This window comes from Peromyscus maniculatus, chromosome 8, assembly GCF_049852395.1.
Source record: "Peromyscus maniculatus bairdii isolate BWxNUB_F1_BW_parent chromosome 8, HU_Pman_BW_mat_3.1, whole genome shotgun sequence".
NCBI classification, from domain to species: Eukaryota; Metazoa; Chordata; class Mammalia; order Rodentia; family Cricetidae; genus Peromyscus; species Peromyscus maniculatus.
The window spans coordinates 60,697,249-60,719,967 of NC_134859.1; the positions used below are offsets into that span (position 1 = coordinate 60,697,249).

At 42.0% G+C, this 22,719-nt stretch overlaps 1 protein-coding gene across 6 annotated transcripts in view; it reads left to right on the top strand.

The window, feature by feature from the left end:
• Smg6 (SMG6 nonsense mediated mRNA decay factor) overlaps positions 1-22,719 on the top strand; it is a 253,280-nt gene that overhangs the window by 23,361 nt on the left and 207,200 nt on the right. Inside the window, exon 1 of one of the 6 annotated variants that reach the window (XM_076542883.1) lies at positions 16,534-16,552. The exons of the other annotated variants lie outside the window; for them this stretch is intronic. The gene's annotated coding sequence lies outside the window, so the exon portion shown is untranslated. Of the gene's footprint in view, positions 1-16,533; positions 16,553-22,719 lie in introns of those variants that run through there. 6 annotated transcript variants of the gene reach the window in all.

Consider the following 22,719-nt stretch of genomic DNA (forward strand, 5'->3'; position numbering starts at 1 on the left):
TTGGAGCCAAATCTTGAAACCTGAGTTTGAGCCCTGGGACCAACATGGTGGAAGGAGAGAACTGACTTTCACTAATTGTCCTCTGACCTCCACATATGTGCCATGGTACACACATACACACACACACACACACACACAAAATAAATACAATGTAGAAAAAGATTTTAAAAGCAGAGTGAAGGCTGAGGAGATGGCTTCGTGGTCAAAGCACTTGCTGTACAAGTGTTAGGACTAGAGTTGGAGTACCCATAATTCAGGGAAATGCCAGGTGCACATGTCAGCCTGCCTGTACTTCCAGCCTTGGAAGGTGGAGTCTTGAGAAATCCAGAACAAGCTGGCTAGCAAGACTAGTTATATTGACAGGCTCTGGGTTTGATTTGAGAGACTTTGCTTCATTGAATAAGGTAAAAGAACAGTTGAAGATGATTCCAGACACCAGCATCACAAGAACATACACCCACTTGCAAGCATGCATACACATATATACACTACATACACACATGTAAAAATAGAAAAAGAAAAAAGAATGGATGATAAATAAATTGAAGAACTGAAAAAGATCCTTAACAATCTGAGAAGGGCACAAGACCTGGAGGACAGGTGAAGGCATTTAAGATGGTTACTTCTACAGGCATTAGCCAGGCAAGAGGGCAAAGAATCCTTGTTATAACTAGGGAGAGGGGTACACTGGTTTACCTGGGAATACAGGTAAACATGCAGCATTTGTAGGTGCACACTAGGGAAGGGCCTTTCTGTTTATTCTTCAAGTTGAAAGCATGGTTTTCTAATAAGAACCGGTTAAAAATGGTAGGATAGGAGAACATCTCAGGTTTTGTTGTTGTTCTTGTTGGAGATGGTCTCCTGTAGCCTAGGCTGGGCTTGAACTCAGTATGTAGCTGAGAATGACCCTGAACTCTTGACCTTCCTGCTTCCACCTCCTTGGTGGAACACCATGTCTGGTGTTCGCTTGCTGTATTGATTTTTGAAACAGTATTTCATACTGTAGCCCACTGGGCTCTGACTCATGACAATCCTCCTGCCTCTGCCTTTTGGGTACTAGATTACAGGTATGAGCTACTGTGTACAACTCTTACGGGTTTAATTTAAAATTTCCATTTATCTTCCTGTTTCCTTTCAGTTTTTTAGCTGTTTTGTGGACAACTTGGAAAGTATCAATTGATAATGGAACTCCCAACTTCCTATACCATGGGGCTCCCTATTAACGTGTGTTCCAGCACTGTGTTTTGGTTCCGGCTATTAGATCCCTCACTGCTGCTTTTGCTGTTTGGATCTTGCGGCCTAAACTGAAGGCCTTTGTAACTAACAAATACGTTGTCTTTTTGGATAGGACTATGCTGCTTAACTTTTTATTTTATTTATTATTGTGTGTATATATGTATATCTGTGCCTGATATGTGGGCCCACATGCCATGGCCCTCAAATGGCAGTCAGGACAAATGTGTGGAGTCAGTTCTCTCCTTCCACCCACCCTTAGGTGGATTCCAGGGATCAAACTCAGGTGGTCGGGCTTGCACAGCACGTGCCTTTTCTCACTGCAACTTTGGTTTTACAATGTATGTTTCAGGGAGTAAATTTCAGCAGGTGAGCTGTCACCACTGATTCCATGACTTCATTATTTCTGTGTGTATACTCTTGTGAGGTGTATTATGTGTGCATGTGCATGTGTGCACTTGAGTATACCCTGAAGCCCAAGGAGGATGTCAGGTGTCTTTGTAGCACACCTTGTTCCATAGGTAGGGTCTCTTGCTGAACCTGGAGCTCATGTTATTCATTAAGGTTGATGGCTAGTAAACTCCAGGGAGTCTCCTATCTCTGCCCTCTCAGTGCTAGGGTTCTAGGCATATCTGGGATCACACCCAACTTTTACATGGTTTTCATACTTGCATAGCAAGTGCTTTTAACCACTGAATCATGTTTGCTGCCTGTTTTTAATTTTTTTTTTCTTTTTACACTTACTTAGAGTGTGTGCACATGTGCCATGTTGCGTGTGTGGTCAGAAGAGCATCAGTTCTCTCCTTATCATGTAAAGCCTGGGACTGAATTCTGGTTGTAAGGCTTGATGGCAAGCAAGCCTTTACCCCCTGAATCGTCTCACTTGCCCTAATTTTATTTAGTTTTCATGTGTGTGCACTCATGCCATGGTTAGCTTGTGGAAGTCATAGGTCACCTTCTAAGAGGTGGTTCTCAACTTCTACTTTGTTGAGACAGTCTCTCACAGTATTAGTGCCAGGATTACAGATGTACACCACATAGACTTAAGTCCTTTTTTTCTTGCATTTATTTATTTGTGTGTGTTCACTTGTAAACACCAGGTCAGAGAGCAACCTGCATGAGTCAGTTCTCTTCTTCCACTATGTAAGTTCCAGGGATTGAACTCCTGTTGTCAGGCTTGGCAGCAAGCACTGAACCCACTGAACCATCTTGCTAGCCCAACCTTGAACTTATAATCCTCCTGTTTCTACCTCCCAAGTGCTGGTATTATAGGCTATTGGTGTGGGCCACCCCATCTAGTTTTTAAATAGTGCTTGGGATCATACTTGGAGCCTTGTACGTTGTAGGCAAGCATTCTCCCAAGCTAAGCTATGCTCCCAGCCTTTTTTTTTTTTTTTTTTTTAAAGAAAGGTGAGGATTAGGCTAGTGAGCCGGGCCAACCCCCATGCCTCTCAGTTAAGAACCATCCTTTAGAGGCTCTTTTTTTGTTTTATTTATTTATTATGTATACAGTGTTCTGTCCGCATGTATGCCTGCAGGCCAGAAGAGGGCACCAGATCTCATTATAGATGGTTGTGAGCCACCATGTGGTTGCTGGGAATTGAACTCAGTCAGGACCATCTGGAAGAGCAACCAGCAGCCAGTGCTCTTAACCTCTGAGCCATCTCTCCAGTCCCTGTTTTTGTTTTTTGAGACAGGATTTCTTTGTGTAGTTTTGGTGCCTGTCCTGGATCTCACTCTGCAGACCAGGCTGGCCTCAAACTCACCGAGATCTGCCTGCCTCTGCCTCCCAAGTGCTGGGATTTAAGGTGTGCGCTACCACCTCCTGGCAGATGCTCCCAGCCTTTTGTTTTTGTTCTTAGAGTGTCATAGCTTAGGCTGACCTTAAACTCCTATGTAGCTGAGGATGATCTTGAACTCTTTTTACTTCCTGAGTTGCTGACCTTATAATTATACACTACCATGCCCAGCTCTGTTAATTATATTAATGGTGTGTGTGTTGTTGGGATTCAACCCAGGGTCTTGAATGTGGTAGAGAAATATTCTGCTGCTGAGTTACATTCCCAAGTCCAATTATTTGAATTATTCAAATACATGAATATCTTCCAAAGTAAAAATTCCAAGTAGTTGTAAGTATATATAGAGTAAAATGTGACAATTTGTTCTCTAAACTACTTGGGTAGCTATTTTGTGTTTTTAGCCTATATATCATCATGAGTAAAAATTCTTTAATTAAAAAAAATTACATCTTTGAGTTTTGGATTTTCTTTCTAGACTATTAGCATTTTTGAGGAAGAAGCTTGTACTTTTGACGTCATTTTTATCTACTGTGGAAACCACATGGCTGTTTCTGCCTCAGTCTCAGACCCCAGTCAGCTTCTGTGGTGTTTTATTTATTTTTTTCCTTTCTTGCAGTAGGTTCCAAAATCTTAGCTTGCCTTTTCTGCTCATAGTGGCACACAGCTTCATAATTAGTTATTGAGTATGGAGCTAGTAAAGCAGCTAATGCTGATTTTTAACCTTAGAAGCACTGGCCATGGGGAAGACAGAAACCTAAATTTTGTCAGGTGCTATGCAGTGGTATTTCTCTCAGAGATGGACCACAAATACAATGGTGGTCCTTCAGTATTACCCATTTCCTAATGTCTGCCTTCTGGTACCTCCCTAGTGAGGTTGCTGTCTGAGTTTGTGTAAGACTCTGTAATGTTTGTACAGTGATGAAGTTGCCTAACAGTGCTTTTCTTAGAATATGTGCCCACGTTGAACAGTCTCCACTGTGTGTGATTACAGTGCAGTGTGGCAAATGTTGTGACAAAGCTCAGTCAGTGTCCCTGCTCTGGGCATGCTTAGGGAGGGTGAAGTGCAGAGTTGGGGCATTTCTGCACTGCAGTGAGAGCCTGAAAGCATGGGCCCAGGGACCTTGAGTACTTAGAGTATGGCTGGGGATCAGATGTGAGAGGAGTTCTTGACAGAGATGCAGCTGTCTTTTACCGCTTCCTTCCTCTTCTACATTGAGTCAGTACCGGGCACTGCTCCATCTGTCGTGAATGCACTGGAATTCATGACCTCTGCCTTCTCACTGCTGCCCCCGTGTACCGTCGTGTGCTGCCGTGTGCTGCCGTGTACTGTCTCCCACATTTGTAATCCTTCACAGAACTCATTTATTATTGAAGTTTTGAGACAAGGATCCTCGATGTAGTCTGGCTGTTATGGAACTCACTATGTAGACCAAGCTGGCCTGGAACTCACAGAAATCTTCCTTCCTCTGCCTTTTGAGAGCTAGGATTAAAGGCATGAATGAACCACCATGCAGATCTTACCTTTTAAGATGTACCCTTAAATGAGCTTCCAAAAATACTTCAATTTTTTTTTTTTCCAAATACACATTTCTGGTGATTTTATTTTCTTCTTGAAAGTCTTTGCACAGGTGGAAGCCGAGTTGACACTGGGTGTCTTCAGTTACTCTTCACCTTTTTTGAAACAAGAGTCTTTCACTGAACCTAGAGCTCACCTGATCATCTAGTCTGGCCGGCCAGTGAGTCCCAGGGACCTGCCTGTCTCCACTTTCTTGATGCTGGGATTATAGGCTTGTCCCACTGTCCCCACCTTTAAATGGGTTCAGGGGACCCAGACTCAGGTCCTCATGCTTACATGGTAGGCATTTTACCTCCTGAGCCATCTCCATAGCTTGTCTTTGAAGTCTTTAGTTTGTCTTCGAATCAAGTCTAAACGTCTTGCACACTCTTTTGGGCCCCTCAGCATCTGACCCCGCCTATATCCACCCTTGTATCTTGAAAGGTCACGATACAGTATCAAAGTCTTCTTCCAGCACCTCCAGGTGATACTCTCTCTCCGACACAGTGTACTTCTCACTAGTTTTGCCAGTCTCAGCCCCATTCATGTTATCTGTGAAGTCTCAGCCTAGAGTTCTACTCCCCTCCACCCCGAGGGAGTATTTCTCTAATACCCAAGATTAGCTATTTCTCATTGTGAGTGTATGATGTGTGTATGCCGGTGTGGAGGCTTGAGGTCAGTGTCAGGTCAAGTGTCTTTTTCTCTCTGTCTCCTTCTGTCCCTAACCCTAGGTAGAGTTATATACGAGTACATATTCTGCCTTGCCTGGGCTGGGATCTGAACTCAGGTCCTCGTAATTGCGCAGTAAACACTTAAATCTACTGAGCTAGCTAAATCCCCCAGCTCCCTAATCCTCGTGTTGTTACTTTTCTAATTGGTGAAGTAGGTGGCACATGCTTTTAATTCCAGCATGTGGGAGGCAGAGGTAGGAGAATCTGAGTTTGAGGCCAGCCTGTTCTGTATAGTTCCAGTACAGTCAGAGTTACCTAGTGAGACACTGTCTCAAAAAATAAAACAAAACAAAAGATAATGATAATAGATGTTGGTTTGGATGTTACTGTTACTGTTTACTGTTTCCAAGACCTGTCCCTTGCTGGATTAAAGACTCCGTAAGAGTCCAGTCAGTTTGCTGGGTCTGCAGTGCCTATATGGAACGACCCTAAGTAGGTGTCAGTAGATCTTGGGTATCCGAGGGAAGAAGGAAGAGAAAGCAGCAGGGACCAGAGCTTGTAAGTATTGAGATTTGGAAGTCAAGTACTGAGGGCATCTGGGGAGACTTAATCAGGTCCATGTAATGACCAAAGTGACCTTCCAGTGGAACAAACATTTATTTTTCAAAAAATAAACGTTTATTTATTAATAATACTGATAACCTCATTAAATGTTTAATGACAGTTCTTTTTTAAAAAAAAAGCATGCAAATATACAAAAAAAAAAAAACCCTCAAAAGATAAAACATTCCCCCATACTAAGAAAAATGGCCTTTTCTCTACATTTTTAAGGTAGACTAGTAGAATAGAGCTGGATTCTTACATTTCCTAATTCAGTATCACAAGGTGTTTTTGTTTAAATCTCATGAAGGGGTTTGTAATGGAAAAAAAAGAAAGAAAGAAAAAGAAAATTGAGTCACACTTGTAGTCCCAGCACTCTTGAGTTCAAGTCCAGCCTTATCTATCTACACAGAGCATAGCCATGGCTACACACACAGAAACTCTGTCTCTAAAAACCAAAAAAAAAGAAAAGGAAAAGATACCTTTTTTTTTTTTCTTGGTTTTTTGAGACAGGGTTTCTCTGTGTAACCCTGGCTGTCCTGGAACTCACTCTGTAGACCAGGCTGGCATCGAACTCAGAGATCCGCCTGCCTCTGCCTCCTGAGTGCTGGGATTAAAGGTCTGTGCATCCACTGCCTGGCTAAAAAAAGCAATACTTGTATAGCTCTTTCAGATAGATGTGGAATCTCTCCTTTGATAACATATGAAGACTTTAAAAGTCGAAGGTTTTGGGGCTGGAGAGGTGTTTCAGTGGTTAAGAGTGCTTGTTAGTCTTCTAGAGGACACATGTTTAAATTCCAGAACTCACATTAGGTGACTCCCAACTACTTGGAACTTCAGCTTCAAGGAATCTGACACTTCTGGTCTCCATAGTCACTGACACATGCACATATACATGTAAACATAATTAAAAATAAACAATTTATTATTATTATTATATCTTTTTTGAGACAAGATTTCTCTGTGTAACAGCTCATGCTGTCCTGGAACTACTTTGTAGACCAGGCTGGCCTTGAACTCAGAGATCTGCCTGACTGTCTCCCAAAGTGCTGGGATTAAAGGAATGCATTACCACTGCCCGGCTTATTTTATTATTTTTATTAGCATGTTATATATACTAATGGGTTTCGTGATGACTTTTTCATACATGCATATGTTTGTTCATGTTTCCCTCTATAATAACCCTTTTATCGCTTCCTCTGCTCTTCTTCCCATCTCCCTTCCATTGTCTTTTCTTTCTGCCTTCCTGCCCACCTTCTTCCCTTCGTTGCTTCCTGGACAGTGAGTTTTTTAGGAATTGCTTGCAGGAATATGGATGAGGGGTTATTTATAGGAGCATGGATACCTTACCAGTGGCTAGATCTGTGACGAAAATGTAAATGTCTCTTCTCCTGGCATCCATTAACTGTGATTATAGCCTCAGGGAGAGATGTGGCTTCCAGTTCCCTCCCCAGTCCATGGCAGAATGTTAACCAGACCATTCTTTGGAGTGTGTTGATAACCAGAGCTGCTCAGAGTTCAAGAGTGCAATTCCTTGTCCTTTGAACAACACCTTGTGCCTCTCTCTTGGGTTCTTTAATTTCTTTCTGCTTTCCCGTTGAGCTGTTCTCTGAGCCCTGGAGAGGATGATATAGATGTCCTGTTAGAGCTCAGCTTCAACATTTATTCTCAGCACTTGATCAGTTATATGTTTCTGCAATAGCCTGCTACAAACACAAACCTCTGACTAAAGCTGACAGTAGCACTGAGCTATGGGCACAAACATTTGTTGTTGTTTATCCCCAAGACAAGGTTTCTCTGTGTAGCCCTGGCTGTCCTGGAGCTTGCTCTGTAGACCAGGCTGGCCCCAAACTCAGAGATCTGCCTGCCTCTGCCTCTTGAGTGCTGGGACTAAAGGTATGTGCCACCCCCCACCCCCACCCCCAACACAAACAAAATATTTAGAAGGCAGTTTGACCGGCACATTGTGTCCACTTAACAAAACAACATCTGTAACTTCTCCACTAGGGCCTAATAACTCCTTAGCCAGAGGCTTTTGAATAGGTTCATAATACATATGTGCATTCCCTCCTGTGGAGTGGACATCACATCCAGTCGGAAAATGATTGACTGTCTTCATAACAGACTTCACTGCTTCACCAGCAGACTCATGATAGTGTAGCACAAAGGGTCTACAGCTGAGCAATACTGTTGATGGCAGCTCTCCTTCAGTACCCTGCATACCACCCTCTGGCACTGAGTGCCAGCCAGCAGTATTTGTAGGTTTTTTTTTTTTAAGAAACGTCGTAGGTGTATGTGTCTGTGTGTGCATGTGCAGGTACATGTGGAGGCCAGAAATTACCAAGTTTCCCTGAAACTGGTATTACAGGCAGTTGTGAGTTACCTGAAGTGTGTGCCATGATCTGAACTCAGGACCTCTGGAAGAGCAGCAAGTACTCTTAACCTCTGAGTCATCTCTCTCTCTAGTCTTGCAGTATTTGTTTTTTTAAAGGAAATATTTTGTATTGAAGAAGTTATGTTAATTCATCATCTCTAAATCAAATAAAAATGCATACATAGTTTGTAGAAAAAATCACTTACATTCCTACCTCCATAGACAACACTGTGAAGTATTTGGTAGATATAACTTTAGACCTTTTTCTAATAGTCTATAAGTTGCGCATGTAAACACATGCTTTCATAACCATGAAATAGCAGTGTGTGTGTATGTGTATGTGTATGTGTGTTACTGTCAGTTGAACCCTGGGTATCATGTATGATAGGCATTGCTACCTGACCTAGTCCTGAAATACATTATTTAACAAAACTAATCTATATACAATAATCTGCTTTTTAGAATTATCAATTAGACATATGGTCAGTTCTGCTGTAATGCAACACAAACATTCCTGGAAATCACTATGCTGTATAAAGTTGTGCAATAAAAACCACAAGGCTAGCTGGGCAGTGGTGGCGTACGCCTTTAATCCCAGCACTCGGGGAGGCAGAGGAAGGCGGATCTCTGTGAGTTGGAGGCCAGCCTGGGCTACAGAGTGAGTTCCAGGACAGGCTCCAACGCTACACAGAGAAACCCTGTCTCAAAAAAACAAACAAACAAAAAACCCAAAAAAACAAAACACAAGGCTTATGGGGAAATGGAGTTGGGGGCCCAACACTTGATTTACTCAGTGATATACTGAAGAAAAAAGAGACAAGAACCTAATTAAAAGCAGCTGTTCAATTTTCTATGTGTTAAACACTTAATAAATATGTAAATACTACATTAAGTAATGTAAAAAGAAAGTTTCCTTGTGGTAGTGAGCTTCTGGAGGGTTTTGTGAAATCAGAAGGGCAGATGTTGAACAGACGTGTATAGGCGTGGCTTTCAGCGAGGTGGTCAGGTGTGGAATGGAGGAGGTGGGCACGCTTGTAGTCAGTGTGCGTGTTTTATGTGCACTTGCGCAGCTTTGTTCACCGGGAGAAAATTTCTAGTGTCCCAGTTGAGCCTGTGCTGGCCTTGAACTCTTGATCTTCCCTTTCTTCTGAGTGTTGAGAATAGACACATGTGCTTACCTGTATTTCTTGTGAGCAAAATCACACATAAGCAAGCACAAAATGTATGTTAATGGTCAAAATGTTCCTCAGTACACTTGGTCATGATGAAACAAATTCCTGTTTTTCTCATCTTTTGTTCTTGTTGTGTTGTGTTGTGTGGTGCTGAATCTAATGTAGGATCTCATGTTAGGCAAGCTCTCTTACCACTGAGCTGTGTCCTGTGTTCCATTTTTTTTTTTAAAGATTTATTTAATATGTATACAGTGTTCTGCCTGAATGCCAGAAGAGGGCACCAGATCTCATTACAGATGGTTGTGAGCCATCATGTGGTTGCTGGGAATTGAACTCAGGACCTCTGGAAGAGCAGCCAGTGCTCTTAACCGCTGAGCCATCTCTCCAGCTCCCCCCCCCCCCATTCTACTTTTGCCATGAGTGTTGTACAGAACTGTTTGCACTTGTTATCTTCTCATCAGGCTTCTTTCATTGTATGTTCTGTATATTTTATTTACAAACATATATGTTATGTATTTTCTCTTTGTTTTTTAAGACGTCTCTGTAGCCCTGGGCTGTCCTAGAATTTGCTTTGTAGACTAGGCTAACCTTGAGTTCACTAGATCTGCCTTCTCTGCCTCCCTAGTGATGGAATTAAATTCTTACACCACCATGCCCCACCATATGTCATGTATTTAATTTATATAACTTAAATTTTTTTGTGCATTGCTTGTTAATATTAGCTGTTCAATTTTGAGTATTAGCAGCCCTACTAGAATAGTCTCCTTTAGCTATTCCTAGAGTTTCTATCATAAACGACTAGAAATTGGGCACATGAATAAACAGGACGTTTAATTTAATGTAGTTATTAGTAATGATAAAATGTTCCAACTAGTTTGTTCTCAATCTGCCAGGTGTGGGCTTTGGATGGCTCTTCTCTGAGTGGTTGTGGGAGGGTTAGCTTGTGGGCTGTTGGTTTTAAGTCTTGAGATGTGGTTTGGATTGAACATCCAGCTTGGGAAGGACCTGCCAACGCAAGTGGCATCCTATTGAGAGTCCTGTTTAGAATCCTCCTGCTGACAAAGCTGTTCAGAGTCAGTATTGAGAGAGTGCTGGGCATTCATGGTGGCTCTTCCTTAGCTATGTTTCAGACGACAGGAGTACTTATTATCTGAACATAGGATTGTTGCTGTCAGTGAATTAATCAAGGATATTAAATTACAGCACCAGAAGTAATTTTCACACTTAAAGGCAAAGGTTGTAATGGAACTGCTTAGGACTTTAAAAAAAAAAAAAGAAAGAAAGAAAGAAAGAAAAAAGAAAAAAAAACAACCCTTTTCAGGTTTCTTTCTTTAAATTAAAAATTTTTTATGTGTATGAATGTGTTGCCTATATGTATGTATGTACACCACATACATTTCCAGTGCCTGAGGAAGTCAGAAGAAGGACAGTGTAAAAATTCGGGAATGGTGGAATGAAGCTGAACCTTCCCCTAGAGCCTGCTCTCAATTGGTGCTGTGGTATTGTGGGAGGAAGTCAGTGGGCTGATGTGTTAGTTTTTGTCACTGTGAAAAATACCTGAGAGAACTTAAAGGGAGGAAAGATTTCTTGGTCACGGTTTTAGAGGTTTCAACTTATGGTTGTCTGGAATCATTGCTCTGGGCTGAGGCAAGGCAATAGTATCATGGTTGCCAGAGCATGCAGCAGAGGCTGCTCTCACCTAATGGTGACCAGGATGCAGAGAGAAGGATGCCTGTGTTAGCTGGCTTCCTCTTCCTCTGTGTTTTGTCTATCTAATGGTGCTGTCTACTCAGGACAATTTCCCCTGCTTAGCTTATTCTGTGTAGAAATAATCATCCATATGTGTACATGCCCACGTGTGCTACACACAGAGAAATGTGCTTTAGTAATCTAAGCACCTTGGCATCTCTCAGTCTAGTCAGATTCACAGATCAGCCATCATAGCTGGTCTCCCTAATGTTTCCAGATTCTGGAAATGATGTTTCTCAAATTTCTTGCTTACTTGTCATTTTTGCGGATGTTTCTCAAATTTCTTGCTTACTTGTCATTTTTGCATTGTTGATTCCTTAACCTTTTAAATTACCTTAATTAAATTTTATGGCTTTTGTAGTTCATATAATGCAGTTCAAGTGATACAGAGATTAGTATGACCCCTGTGTAAAGATACTAAAGTCATGAAGTGTTATATATTTTTAATATAGTGGTTTTTAAGTCCCAGAATTTCATGCATGTCTATAACATATTTTGATTATATTCTTCCTCTACTCTTCCCCTCCTTAAGTCCTCCTAGGGTTCTCTCCACATCTCCCTTCCAATCTCATGTCTTCTTGTTTTTAATTCTACTGAGTCCCATTAGTGCTGCATATGTGCGTAGCTTTGGGGCTATCCACTGATACATGGACAGTCAGCCATCGTCCCAAAGAAAACACCCCCAGTAGCCACATTTCCCAAATTTATTAAAATAAGTAAGTAATAAGTCCCCTCCCCTCCCGCTTTATTACCAGTGAACTTGGGTGAGTTTTCTGTGAATAGTTCCTTTCAATCTAATGTATCTCTCAAGAGCATGGTATTTTGGTAACTTGGCTTAATTTTATTTAGTATCTTGCCTGTCAGAGTCAGGGTAATACAGAGGTTACTTAAGAGTCTAGGCTTAGAAAACCCCGATTTTAAGTCCTAATTTTATTAGCTGTTAGCTATGAGGTCTGACGACCAGTCCAAAGCTGGCTGAACTTCAGCCTCCTCATCTGCAAGATGGTAGTAATGATAATGTTGGTTCCTAAGGTTTGAGAATCATAGTTCTTGCCTGAAAATTTGCATGTGGATCTGGCTCGAATGTTTTGTGCTTTTTTTTTTTTTAGAGCTAGGCAGCCTTTGTATAGAGTTTGTACATGTTCAGTCTGAATTTTCTTGAGAGTTTTTACAATTAAAAAAAATTGTACTGATATTTTCTTCAGACCCATTATTTGTTTTGCTTTTCAGTGTCTCTTGTGCAGTTTGTATGCTAAGCTTCTGTTGCCGCTGCCACTGCCACAATGTAAAGAAAGCTGCCATGTGTGGGTGGCACATAGCAATGCCTTCTTCCTTCTTCTCCCCCAGGACAAGCATGGGTTATTCCTCCATCCCCCAGGACAACCCTTGGTCAAAGCCTTGGTTTCAAAGCCTGTTCCTTAGACAGGATCACTTGGCACATTTTGGAGTGCATTCTAGATGTTGGGCATACATCATGATGCATTAGGCTTGCAGTTTCAGAGCTCTTGCCAATGTGAAGGGGCAGAAATGCATTTGCCCTCATTTACTCTGGGCAGTGTAGAATGTTCAAGAAGAACTGCACTTCTGTGTTTGCTAATAGGCAAATGTCTCATCTCTGATAACTCAGTTGTTTTGTTCCCCATAATTATGTGATCATGGCAGAGAAAGATTAATTTTTTGGCTTCATGGATGTAAAGATTTCATATTTGTTTTATTTGTTTTAGGTTTGTTTGTTTGTTTGTTTGGTCTGGGTTTTTTGAGACAGGGTCTTACAGTGTAGCCTTGGCTGTCCTGGAACTTACTATGTAGACCAGGCTGGCCTCTAACTCATAGAGATCCGCCTGCCTCTGCCTCCCAAGTACAGGAATTAAAGGCGTACGCCACCATGCCATGCTTCATATTTGTAAATTGAGTATCAGATTTTTTTTTCTCCGGGCTTGCGTGAGTTGATTTCCTGTCAGTCTCTAGTTGACTTTTCTAGTGTGTGAATCTCATGCTATATTCCTTCACCCTGGGAGCAAGTTTAAAGTACGCTTCTGTGAATGGAGATTTGGCAGTAAGCGTACAAGAGTTCATGGCAGCCTCCTATATGACAAGGCTCCAGGTTGGCTCTGCTTTTCATAGGCTATAGGAACAGCTCAGCTAGGTTGCTGTCAAAGTCAGAATCAGGGCCTAGGATTTTCAGAGGATATAAAATGCTCTGTGAGGAGCAACTCCTAACAAGGCCTAGGGCAGCTTCCTAGACCATGTTGGACTGTGGGGCTGAGCTCTTCTCTGCGGTTGACTGCATTGAAGTTTCTCAGAGCACACTGGCCCTACCTTCAGACCTGTGGCACCCCGTATGACCTCGGTCACCAAACCACTTCAGGGCTTTATTTTTATCCTGGCTGTTCATTTCAAGATAGGAGGTTGATTTCTTTCCTCTAAAGTTCTCTGGGGGAAGAAACAGTGCCAGGGTGCAGTAGAGGCTGGTTAAACACCAAAACCACACTCTTTGTGTTTCTGGGCTTGCGACGTGACATGAGCTGTGCTGCAAGCCCAGCTTCCACACTGTGAAGACGCTTCAGTTCATTTGACTCACTTCACAGTCTTGACAAGTAAAACGGCGTGGGGGAAAGGTACCCTTCCCAGACAGTTAGCCAGATCAGATGCTAAGAGTTGGCGTTTTCTTTAATCCAGCATTTCCCAATTTTAGGTTTTTCATCTTCTCCAAGCGTGATGGTGAGAACTCTCACAACTTACTAGGTCTCAGGAAGCCAGATTACCAACATATCCTGTTCGCGTGCATGTGTGTATTCTGTTACCCACAGGCCACTTTCCACCCCACATGACCTTCAGTCACCATCCGGAAAGTCAGGACCCAGATACCAGTCAGAATTTCCAAGCTTTGGTTTAGTTTAGACATTTTAGAAAATGTTAATGGTAGTAATTGTACAGAAAAGTCTTTTGAGTGGCACGCACAACAAGTATGGAGTAATACATCCTGGAGGAGGAAGGACAGGGGTTGTGTGTTCTTCCAGTAATGTGTTTGAAAGTGAACATTCAGAAGAAAACATGAAGCAGCTAAAATGCACTGAGGAAGAGAAAGGGTGATGAGACACATTCTTCAATTCTTGAGTCTTAATTAAAATTACTACTATTTTGTTGTTGTTGTTGTTGTTTCAAGACATTGTTGTTGTTTTTTCAAGACAGGGTTTCTCTGTGTAGTTTTGGTGTCTGTCCTGGATCTCACTCTGTAGACCAGGCTGGCCTCGAACTCACAGAGATCTGCCTGGCTCTGGAGTGCTGAGATTAAAGGCGTCGTGTCGTCCCCCCCCCCTCCAATTATTACTTTCTTATTTTGTGTGTGTCTATGGAGGTCAAAGGACATCTGTGGGAGTTGGTTCTCTTCATTGTGTGGGTCCCAGGGATTTGAACTTACGTTGTCAGGCTTAAGAGCATGTTCCTCTTTGCCTGCTGAATTATCTTGCCAGCCCCAGTTCTTAGCTAGTTAAGCTTTTAGTCTTTTTAAGACTTTTTTTTTTTGTAAATATTTTTTATTATTTGTAGTTGTGTGTATAGGTATGAACATGTGAGTACAGATGCTGGCAGAAGCCAGAGGTGTTGCCAATCCTGGAGCTGGATTTGTAGGCAGTTTTTAGCTGTCTAGTATGTATGCTAGGAACCAACCTCAGATCTTATGCAAGAGAAGTGCCTGCCCTTAACAGCTGAGCCACTTCTCTAGCTCCAGTAAATTTTTTAAATGAACTTTCATTTTATGTGTATGGGTATTTTGTCTGAATGTCCAGAAGAGGGTGTCTGTAGTAGTAGTTTCTCTTTGGACCACCAGCCTGCAAATAATGACACAGAGACTTACTATTAATTATGAAGGCTCAGCCTTGGCTTAGGCTTGTCCCACTACCTCTTATAACTTGAATTAACCCATATTTTAAAATCTACATTCTACCACATGGTGTTACCTCTCTTCCGTCTTGCACATACCTCCCCTTTCCTTTCCTTGTCTCCTGGCATCTCCCTATATGCCTAAATTTCTCCTCCTACTTCCTCTCTGCCTGGAAGTCCCATCTATACCTCCTGCCTAGCTACTGGCCCTTCAGCTTTGTATTACACCAATCACAGTAATACACCTTCACACAGTGTACAGATATCCACAACAGGTGTCAGATCCCCCAGAACTAGAGTTATGCATCGTTATGAGCCACCACATGGGTGCTAGGAACTAAACCCAGCTCATTAATAGCCAGTGGTCTTAAGTGTGGAACCAGTTATTATATATATTATTGATTGGGCATGCTTACACATGCCTTTAATCCCAGCACATGGGAGGCAGAGGCAGGTGGATCTCTGAGTTCAAGGCCAGCCTGGTCTACAGGGTGAGTTTCAGGACAGCCAGGACTGTTACACAGAGAAACTGTCTTGAAAAACAAAAGAGGACATTGCTAATAAAGGTTTTGCACCTTTGTAATCATACGGTTCATTCTGCACACTTGCCACGGCAAGATCCATACCATTCTTGGCACTGCCCACTAGATGCCATTAGTGTCCTCCACATACTTTCAAACACTCTGGGAGGAGGAGTGCTATTCCAGTTGAGAACCATGAATTTTGGTTTGATCCCTTCTCTCTCTCTCTCTCTCTCTCTCTCTCTCTCTCTCTCTCTCTCTCTCTCTCTCTCACACACACACACACACACACACACACACACACACACACACACTTTGTTCATCATTTCCTCTTAGAGAAACTGACTTGTGGTTTGATCTTCATAGAATAAGTCAACAATAGGGAGGGAGAATTTGAGTACCTGGTAAAAAAGGGAGAGTGCCCAGTAAGTAAAAAAGTAGAGTAGATTTTAAGGAAACTATTTATTGAGTGTATTGTCCACTTGCCCGTTTTAAGAGTCAGTGACATGGATTTATAATTTATGAAAAGTTTGTTTTGATGTTACTCATACTTTAAAAAGCTGTTTCTACTGTGAGAAGTTGCTGTCTTTGGCTTTAGTGTCCAGATGATGTTGGGGATTGTGGGAATCTGTATGGAATATGTATACTTGAGAGAGTTGTTCAAAGCCAATGTAAAGATATAGTTTTGGCATCTCATGAATAACCTGATATCCTGACTTAAGCCAGAACTCTGGCGCTAGAGAATTTCCAGCATGGGAGCATTGACTATGAAAAGTCCTCCTCTGGCTCCTTACCAAGTTAGACAAGGGAGCAATCAGCTGCTGAGTTGCAGCCAGCTGGCATGGACGTGAGGGTGTACTATAAATTGTCCCTTAGGATCTAGCTTCTAGTTTGTGAAGAGTCTTCCTCTAAGAGTGAGTCCGGTACATTGGACCCTGTTCAGTCTGCAGCTGTGATGTAGGAAGGACTATATAATAACACTGCTTGTTGTGTGGGGTAAGAGACCTCACCAGCCTTCTTGATTCCCCTTTGTTGCCTTGCTCATGGTTTCCTATATTGGTTTTTGTTTCTGACCTTACTCTTGGGGAGATATAGCCATAGTTCTCTTGTTCTGCATTTCTGCTCTGCTCTTAAATGTTCCAGAACTTCATCTGTCTACTCTGTTTTCACCATTTTGGATATGATGTTTCAGCTAAGAAGAATATGAAATAGTTGTTTTCTTGGCTTGTGGTCTTTCTCCAGTCTGTGGACTGTTTTTGGCTCCTGAGGGATACTCCGGGTTTTTCCCATCTTGGAAGCCTTTTATTTTACTCATAAATATTTAGTATTGAAGTTACTGCTCAGTTTTATCCTCCTGAGAATTAGTGTATAGACTAGATCAGAAGGAATTAAAAACACTTCTATTTTTAAGTATCTCCATGATTTTTAAATTATTTTTTGTCTGTGGATCTAAGTGTATTAAGCATCTAATATAAGAACCATTAGACATTTGTTCTGTTATTTATGACTAGAACTGCCCTAGAGCTAAGTAACCGATGTATTGGTCACAGATAGTATTACTTATTCATTTGTACATGGTATATACTCACCTTGTATTAAAGCAAATAGTTTTTGATTTTCATGGTGCCACCTGTGGAAATCATGGGAGAAATTTCATGCTCTTGGTGTTAAATAGTTAGTTAAGTGCATTCATGAACTTGTTATTCAGAGTAATCCTTTCATTGTGGAGAGGTTAGAGCTTAACTAAACTGGAAACTTCCTCTAATAAGTGTAAAGGGCTTGCTGGAATGTATTTGGGTTGTGAATGAGTATTTTTCTTTTTACCCTTTGACCTACTTATCCAGTTATAAAAACTATTTTAAGGTTAGCTAATACTTTCTGAGAGAACCATTTTTCCCTCCCCATTTAGGTAATTTCTGTAAATATTAAACTAGTACTTTTGTAGTCTATTGTTCTAGGTACTACATGTAGGGAAGTAAATGATGTTAGTCTTGCCCTCAGAAGTATGTTATAGTTAGAGAAATAGATCTATAAGTACTTAGAATGAAGTATTGCAAATATGATAACATAAATAGATACAATGTCATAAAGGGGAGAAAGAGGTTATAGAGGTTAACTAAGGGTCATCTGAGAAAAATAGCAGAAAGATAGTCTATGCTTTTAATTTTCAAGAGGTTCTTTAGGTAGATGTGGGGGGCTAGAGATGTGGGCTCAGCAGTTAAAAGCTAGTTTTTTTTTTTTTTTTTTTTTTTTGGTTTTTCGAGACAGGGTTTCTCTGTGTAGCTTTGTGCCTTTCCTGGAACTCACTTGGTAGCCCAGGCTGGCCTCGAACTCACAAAGATCCGCCTGCCTCTGCCTCCCAAGTGCTGGGATTAAAGGCGTGCGCCACCACCGCCCGGCTTAAAAGCTAGTATTATTGCAGAGAATCCAATTACAGTTTCTAGAACACACAGGTTGCTCATAACCACCAACTCCAGCTCCAGAGGAATCCACCCTCTGGCCTCTGAGGACAGTGCACTCATATGCACGTATTCACACACAGACACACATACTTTTTACAAAAGCGGATGTGGACAGCAAGGAACAATATAGATAAAAAACATGTTATAGTTAAAACCTGCATGGAAGCCTGGCATGGTGTTATAAGCCTCTAATGCTAGCTTCTTAGACTGAGACAGGAAGCTTGTAATTACATGATCAGACAGTTACATCTTAAGACCCTGTGTTAAAAAAAAAAAACGAAGAAAAACCCTAGAAAATGAAAACGGTTGGAGAGGCGCACACACTTTTAATTACAGAGTTCAAGAGACAGAGGTAGGCAGATTTCTGTGAGTTTGAGGCCAGCCTGGTGTACATAGTGAGATGCTATCGCAGAAACAAACAAAAAAGTTGACCATGTAGCCAAGTAGTTTAGTGATAAGGCACTTGCCCAGCATGCGTGAGGCTCTGGCTCTGTGCTCTAGTATACTTACCCCACAAAAAAAATGAAAAAGGGGAAGAAGAAAGGAAAACCTGTTAGGGGTGGCTGCCTCTTAGATTTCTCACTGAGCATCTGTCATTGGAATATCTTGGATCATGGTACAGATGTCCACATTGATGAAGTCTAATCGCTTGTTTGAAACTCAGGATTCGTCACAAAGTAGATTGATTTGGCCCAGTCTTAGAAGTGAATCCTTTAAATAGTTCTCTGCTTTACTTTGTGCATTAACTAAGGTTGACTCACCCTGAAGTCATGCCTTCCATCATTCTGGGAAGCTTTCTGAGTCAAACCCAGCTTGGCTTAGGAATAAGTTATGCTTTGTGTTGTAACCATCGACAGTAAGTCCTCTTCTTGCCTTTTACATGCATAGTAGGACTGCATCTACTGAAGCAGAAGGGAAAAGAAGTTGGGACAAGGCTCTCTGTGGATTTGCATTTTTCTGGAGAGTTTCTGGCTTAAGTTGCTAATGAAATTTTGAGCTGACGTGTGCCACAAATCTCTGAGATGCTAGGTCCTAATTTGTATAGCAAACTGTGTTGAGGCAGTTGACATTCTCTCTGAGGAATTTCTTTGGCAGGTTTTCCTTTAGACTTCTGGACAGATCTGGAGAACAGTATGGCTTTTAAAGTCCTTATAAGTGACATACGTCAGAAGACTTGGTGCCCTAAGATGATGTACTTGAGGCCAGAGCACGCAAAGAGTCAGGTCTTTTAGAATGCCTTTTTAAATTTCTAATGTTTCCATGAGCAAGTTTCTTTATGTCTTTTCTGGATTCTGTGTCTAAAATAGGTAGAGGTTTAGTATTTAACAAATTATTATTATTTTTAAAGATAGATATGCTTATATGTGTGTGCACCATGTGTGTTTGAGAGCCTGTGGAGGCCAGAAAAGGGCATCAGACCCCTGGACCTGGAGTTACAGACAACTGTGAGCTGCCTTGTGGGTGCTGGGAACCAAACCCAGGTCTTCTGCAGTAGCAGCAACCGATGAACCATTTTTCCATCCCTTCCAGTGCAGCTTTTTGCTTCAAAGGGGAACTCCAAACTTTTGGCATAATCACCTTCATTTCTGCTGCCTCAGAATTAGAAGTCTTGGTTAGGAATGGACACATGGGAGTATCAGAATAAAAGTTTTTAAAATTATTTTATTTATGTGTATGTGGTACCTGTATGAGTTTATGTGTCCTAACACATACATGTAGAAGATGCCTATGGAGGCCTGAAGGGTGTTGAACATCCTAGAACTGGAATTACAAGTGGTTGTGAACTGCCTGATGTTGGTGCTGGGAACCAAATCCAGCAAGCACTCTGAACCAATGAGCCAGCTCTTCAGCCTCCAGAGTAGAGGCTTTTAAATTAAACATTAAACATTAAATAAAAGGCTGTGAATCTAAAAAAAAAAAAAAAAGGTTGTAGTGTATAGCAGAGAAGCATTATTTTTATGAGTGCTGTACAAGTTGATAAGTTGTCATAAAGTGTCCTTGTGGCTTTATAGTAGTATCACTTTCACTCTTTTCTTCTCTTAGCATTGAACTTAAATATTTCCTATATATTTAATGGTGGCAGTGAGTGGGCATTGCAAATAAAGCAAGAAACAGCTAATATTTATGCTTTCTGATTTGCATGTTAAAGTTGATCGTTGAGAGATGAGAATGGAGGGGGACAGGAAGATGGCTCAGTGAATAAAAGGTCTAGCCACAAGCTCAACAGCCCAGTTCAGTCCCCTGAACCTCTGTAAAAAGTTGGTACAGTGGTACTCACCTATAATCCCAGCACTGTTACAGCAAGATGGATGGTGAAGCCAGGAGAAGGGTCTGTGAACGTGAGGGCCAGCTAGCCTGGAGTGAGCAGTACAGTAACAGGAACGAGGGGGGCGGGTGCGAGGTGGGGGAGATGTTCTTTTGAATTGTTAGTTTTGGTCTAAGAAATAGCACAGAAAAAGTAAGAACTGAACCTGATAAAACAGCCCATTAAACTGCCCTTGCCGAAAGCAGCCTTACTTCTAGTTACAGTGAAACTGGGTCTCACCCCAACAGTGCTGTGGTTTTTTTCACCTTATCCTGAACTATGGCTGAGGGTGGGGGTGTGGAGAGACATCATGGCCTGCCTGCTCCTAGATGTGCTGACTTCAGGTCAGGTAGGGTCTGAGCTCTGCATTGCCATATTTGCAGCCTTGGCTTTGATAGCAAGCAAATGGCAGGCTGTACCAGGCCCTGTGGTTATCCTGTGTGATCCATTTTGTTTCTGAGTTTTCTCTTTCTGCTGTTAGCTGCCCGTGAGGTAGAGTTGCCTCTGTTGATAAAGAGCAGATACAGAAGTTCACATCCAAACCTGAATAGCCATTTTTAACTCGAAACACTTTTCCTAGAGTTGATGTGCCAGAATCCTTCCCTTATTTGGTGCCTTGCTTAAGTGTGAAGCTTGCCTGAGGTTGCCAGCGCTCCCTGTATGCTGGTGACTTGCTTTTTGGTGCCCACAGCAGAGTAGTTACTAAAATGATTGTTGTAACCACATCTGCCTTAGACTAAAGCTTCATTCTCCCTTGATTCTTAGGTTCATTCTTCTCCCTTTCCTCAGAGCTTCAGTGGTTTCCTTGTATTACGGTAGGTGGGTGGGCAGAGATCGTGTTTGCAGATGTTTTCATCAGAATTGTATATTGCATGTACGTATACTTACATTTTTTGACTCTTGAAGAACTTTTTCCTTATTAATCATCAGATTGTGAATTTTTCCAAGAAAATTTTTGGGTTTTTAAAAATTTGTTTCATTGTTGTTGCTGTTTTATTCCTGTGGAAAATGGTCTTTTTTCCCTCTTTCTGGTTTTCCTCCTTTGGGGGAGGGCAGGGTCTTATGTACCCCAGGATGACTTTCAACTTCTTGATCCTCCTGCCTCTACTACCTCTCAGGTGCTGGGGTTACAGATAGGTACCTCCATACCTAAGGGGTGTTTTCTTTCTTTCTTTCGGTTTTTTTTTTTTGTTTTTTTTTTGTTTTTGGTTTTTGGTTTTTCGAGACAGGGATTCTCTGTGTACCTTTAGAGCCTGTCCTGGAACTCGCTTTGTAGACCAGGGTGGCCTCGAACTCACAGAGATCCACCTGGCTCTGCCTCCCGAGTGCTGGGATTAAAGGTGTGCATCACCACCGCTGGTTTTAAGGGATGTTTTATTTATTTTTTTTTTCTTTTGGTTTTTCGAGACAGGGTTTCTCTGTGTAGCTTTGCGCCTTTCTTGGATCTTGCTCTGTAGACCAGGCTGGCCTCGAACTCACAGAGCTCTGCCTGCCTCTGCCTCCCAGTGCTGGGATTAAAGGAGTGCGCCGCCGCCGCCGCCGCCGCCGCCGCCGCCGCCGCCGCCGCCACCGCCACCACCACCACCACCACCACCCGGCGGGATGTTTTCTTCGAGTGCTCAGTGCTTCCACCAACCTGTATAATAGTATCTGGACTGTGCATACTCATTTCCCTTAATCTTCAAAACTTCTCAGTGAATGACATTGCAGACTATTAGAGGGTTGTAATTGAGATTTCTGTTAGATTTTGGTCTTTACATCAGTATCTGCCGTGTCCTCTGGTTCTGCTGAAGATTAAGAGCCCAAATTTTGGAGCAGACTATTTTCATTTTCCTTGGGCATTTTCCTCTCTGTGCTTCATTTCCTCATCTGTAACCTGGAAAGTAGTACTTAACCTCAGAGGACAATTGAAGGTTGAAGGAGTAGTGCGTATAAAGTGCTTAGGACTTTGCTTATGTATTAAAGAGTCCATAGAACTTGTTATTTTGGGTTTTTTGTTTGTTTGTTTTTTGTTTTTTCGAGACAGGGTTTCTCTGTGTAGTTTTGTGCCTGTCCTGGAACTCTCTTTGGAGACCAGGCTGGCCTTGAACTTACAGAGATCTGTCTGCCTCTGCCTCCCGAGTGCTGGGATCAAAGGTATGCGACACTACCACCTGGCAAGTATTTTTGACTCTATAGTATAGAACCAGCTCTGTGAGTTCAATGTGACCTTAGGTTGGGGGCTGTGCCCAAGAATCTAATAGGTGAAATCCAATAGCTAAATCAGGTGTGAGGACATGCTGCCTTCTGTATGGGTGGGTTACAGAGCTGGGCAGATAATAGAGCACTGCATAGACAGCCCTTCAGCCCTTTGTTCCCACTGAGCTGTGTTTGAGCTCCTAGTGTTTGCATTGCTC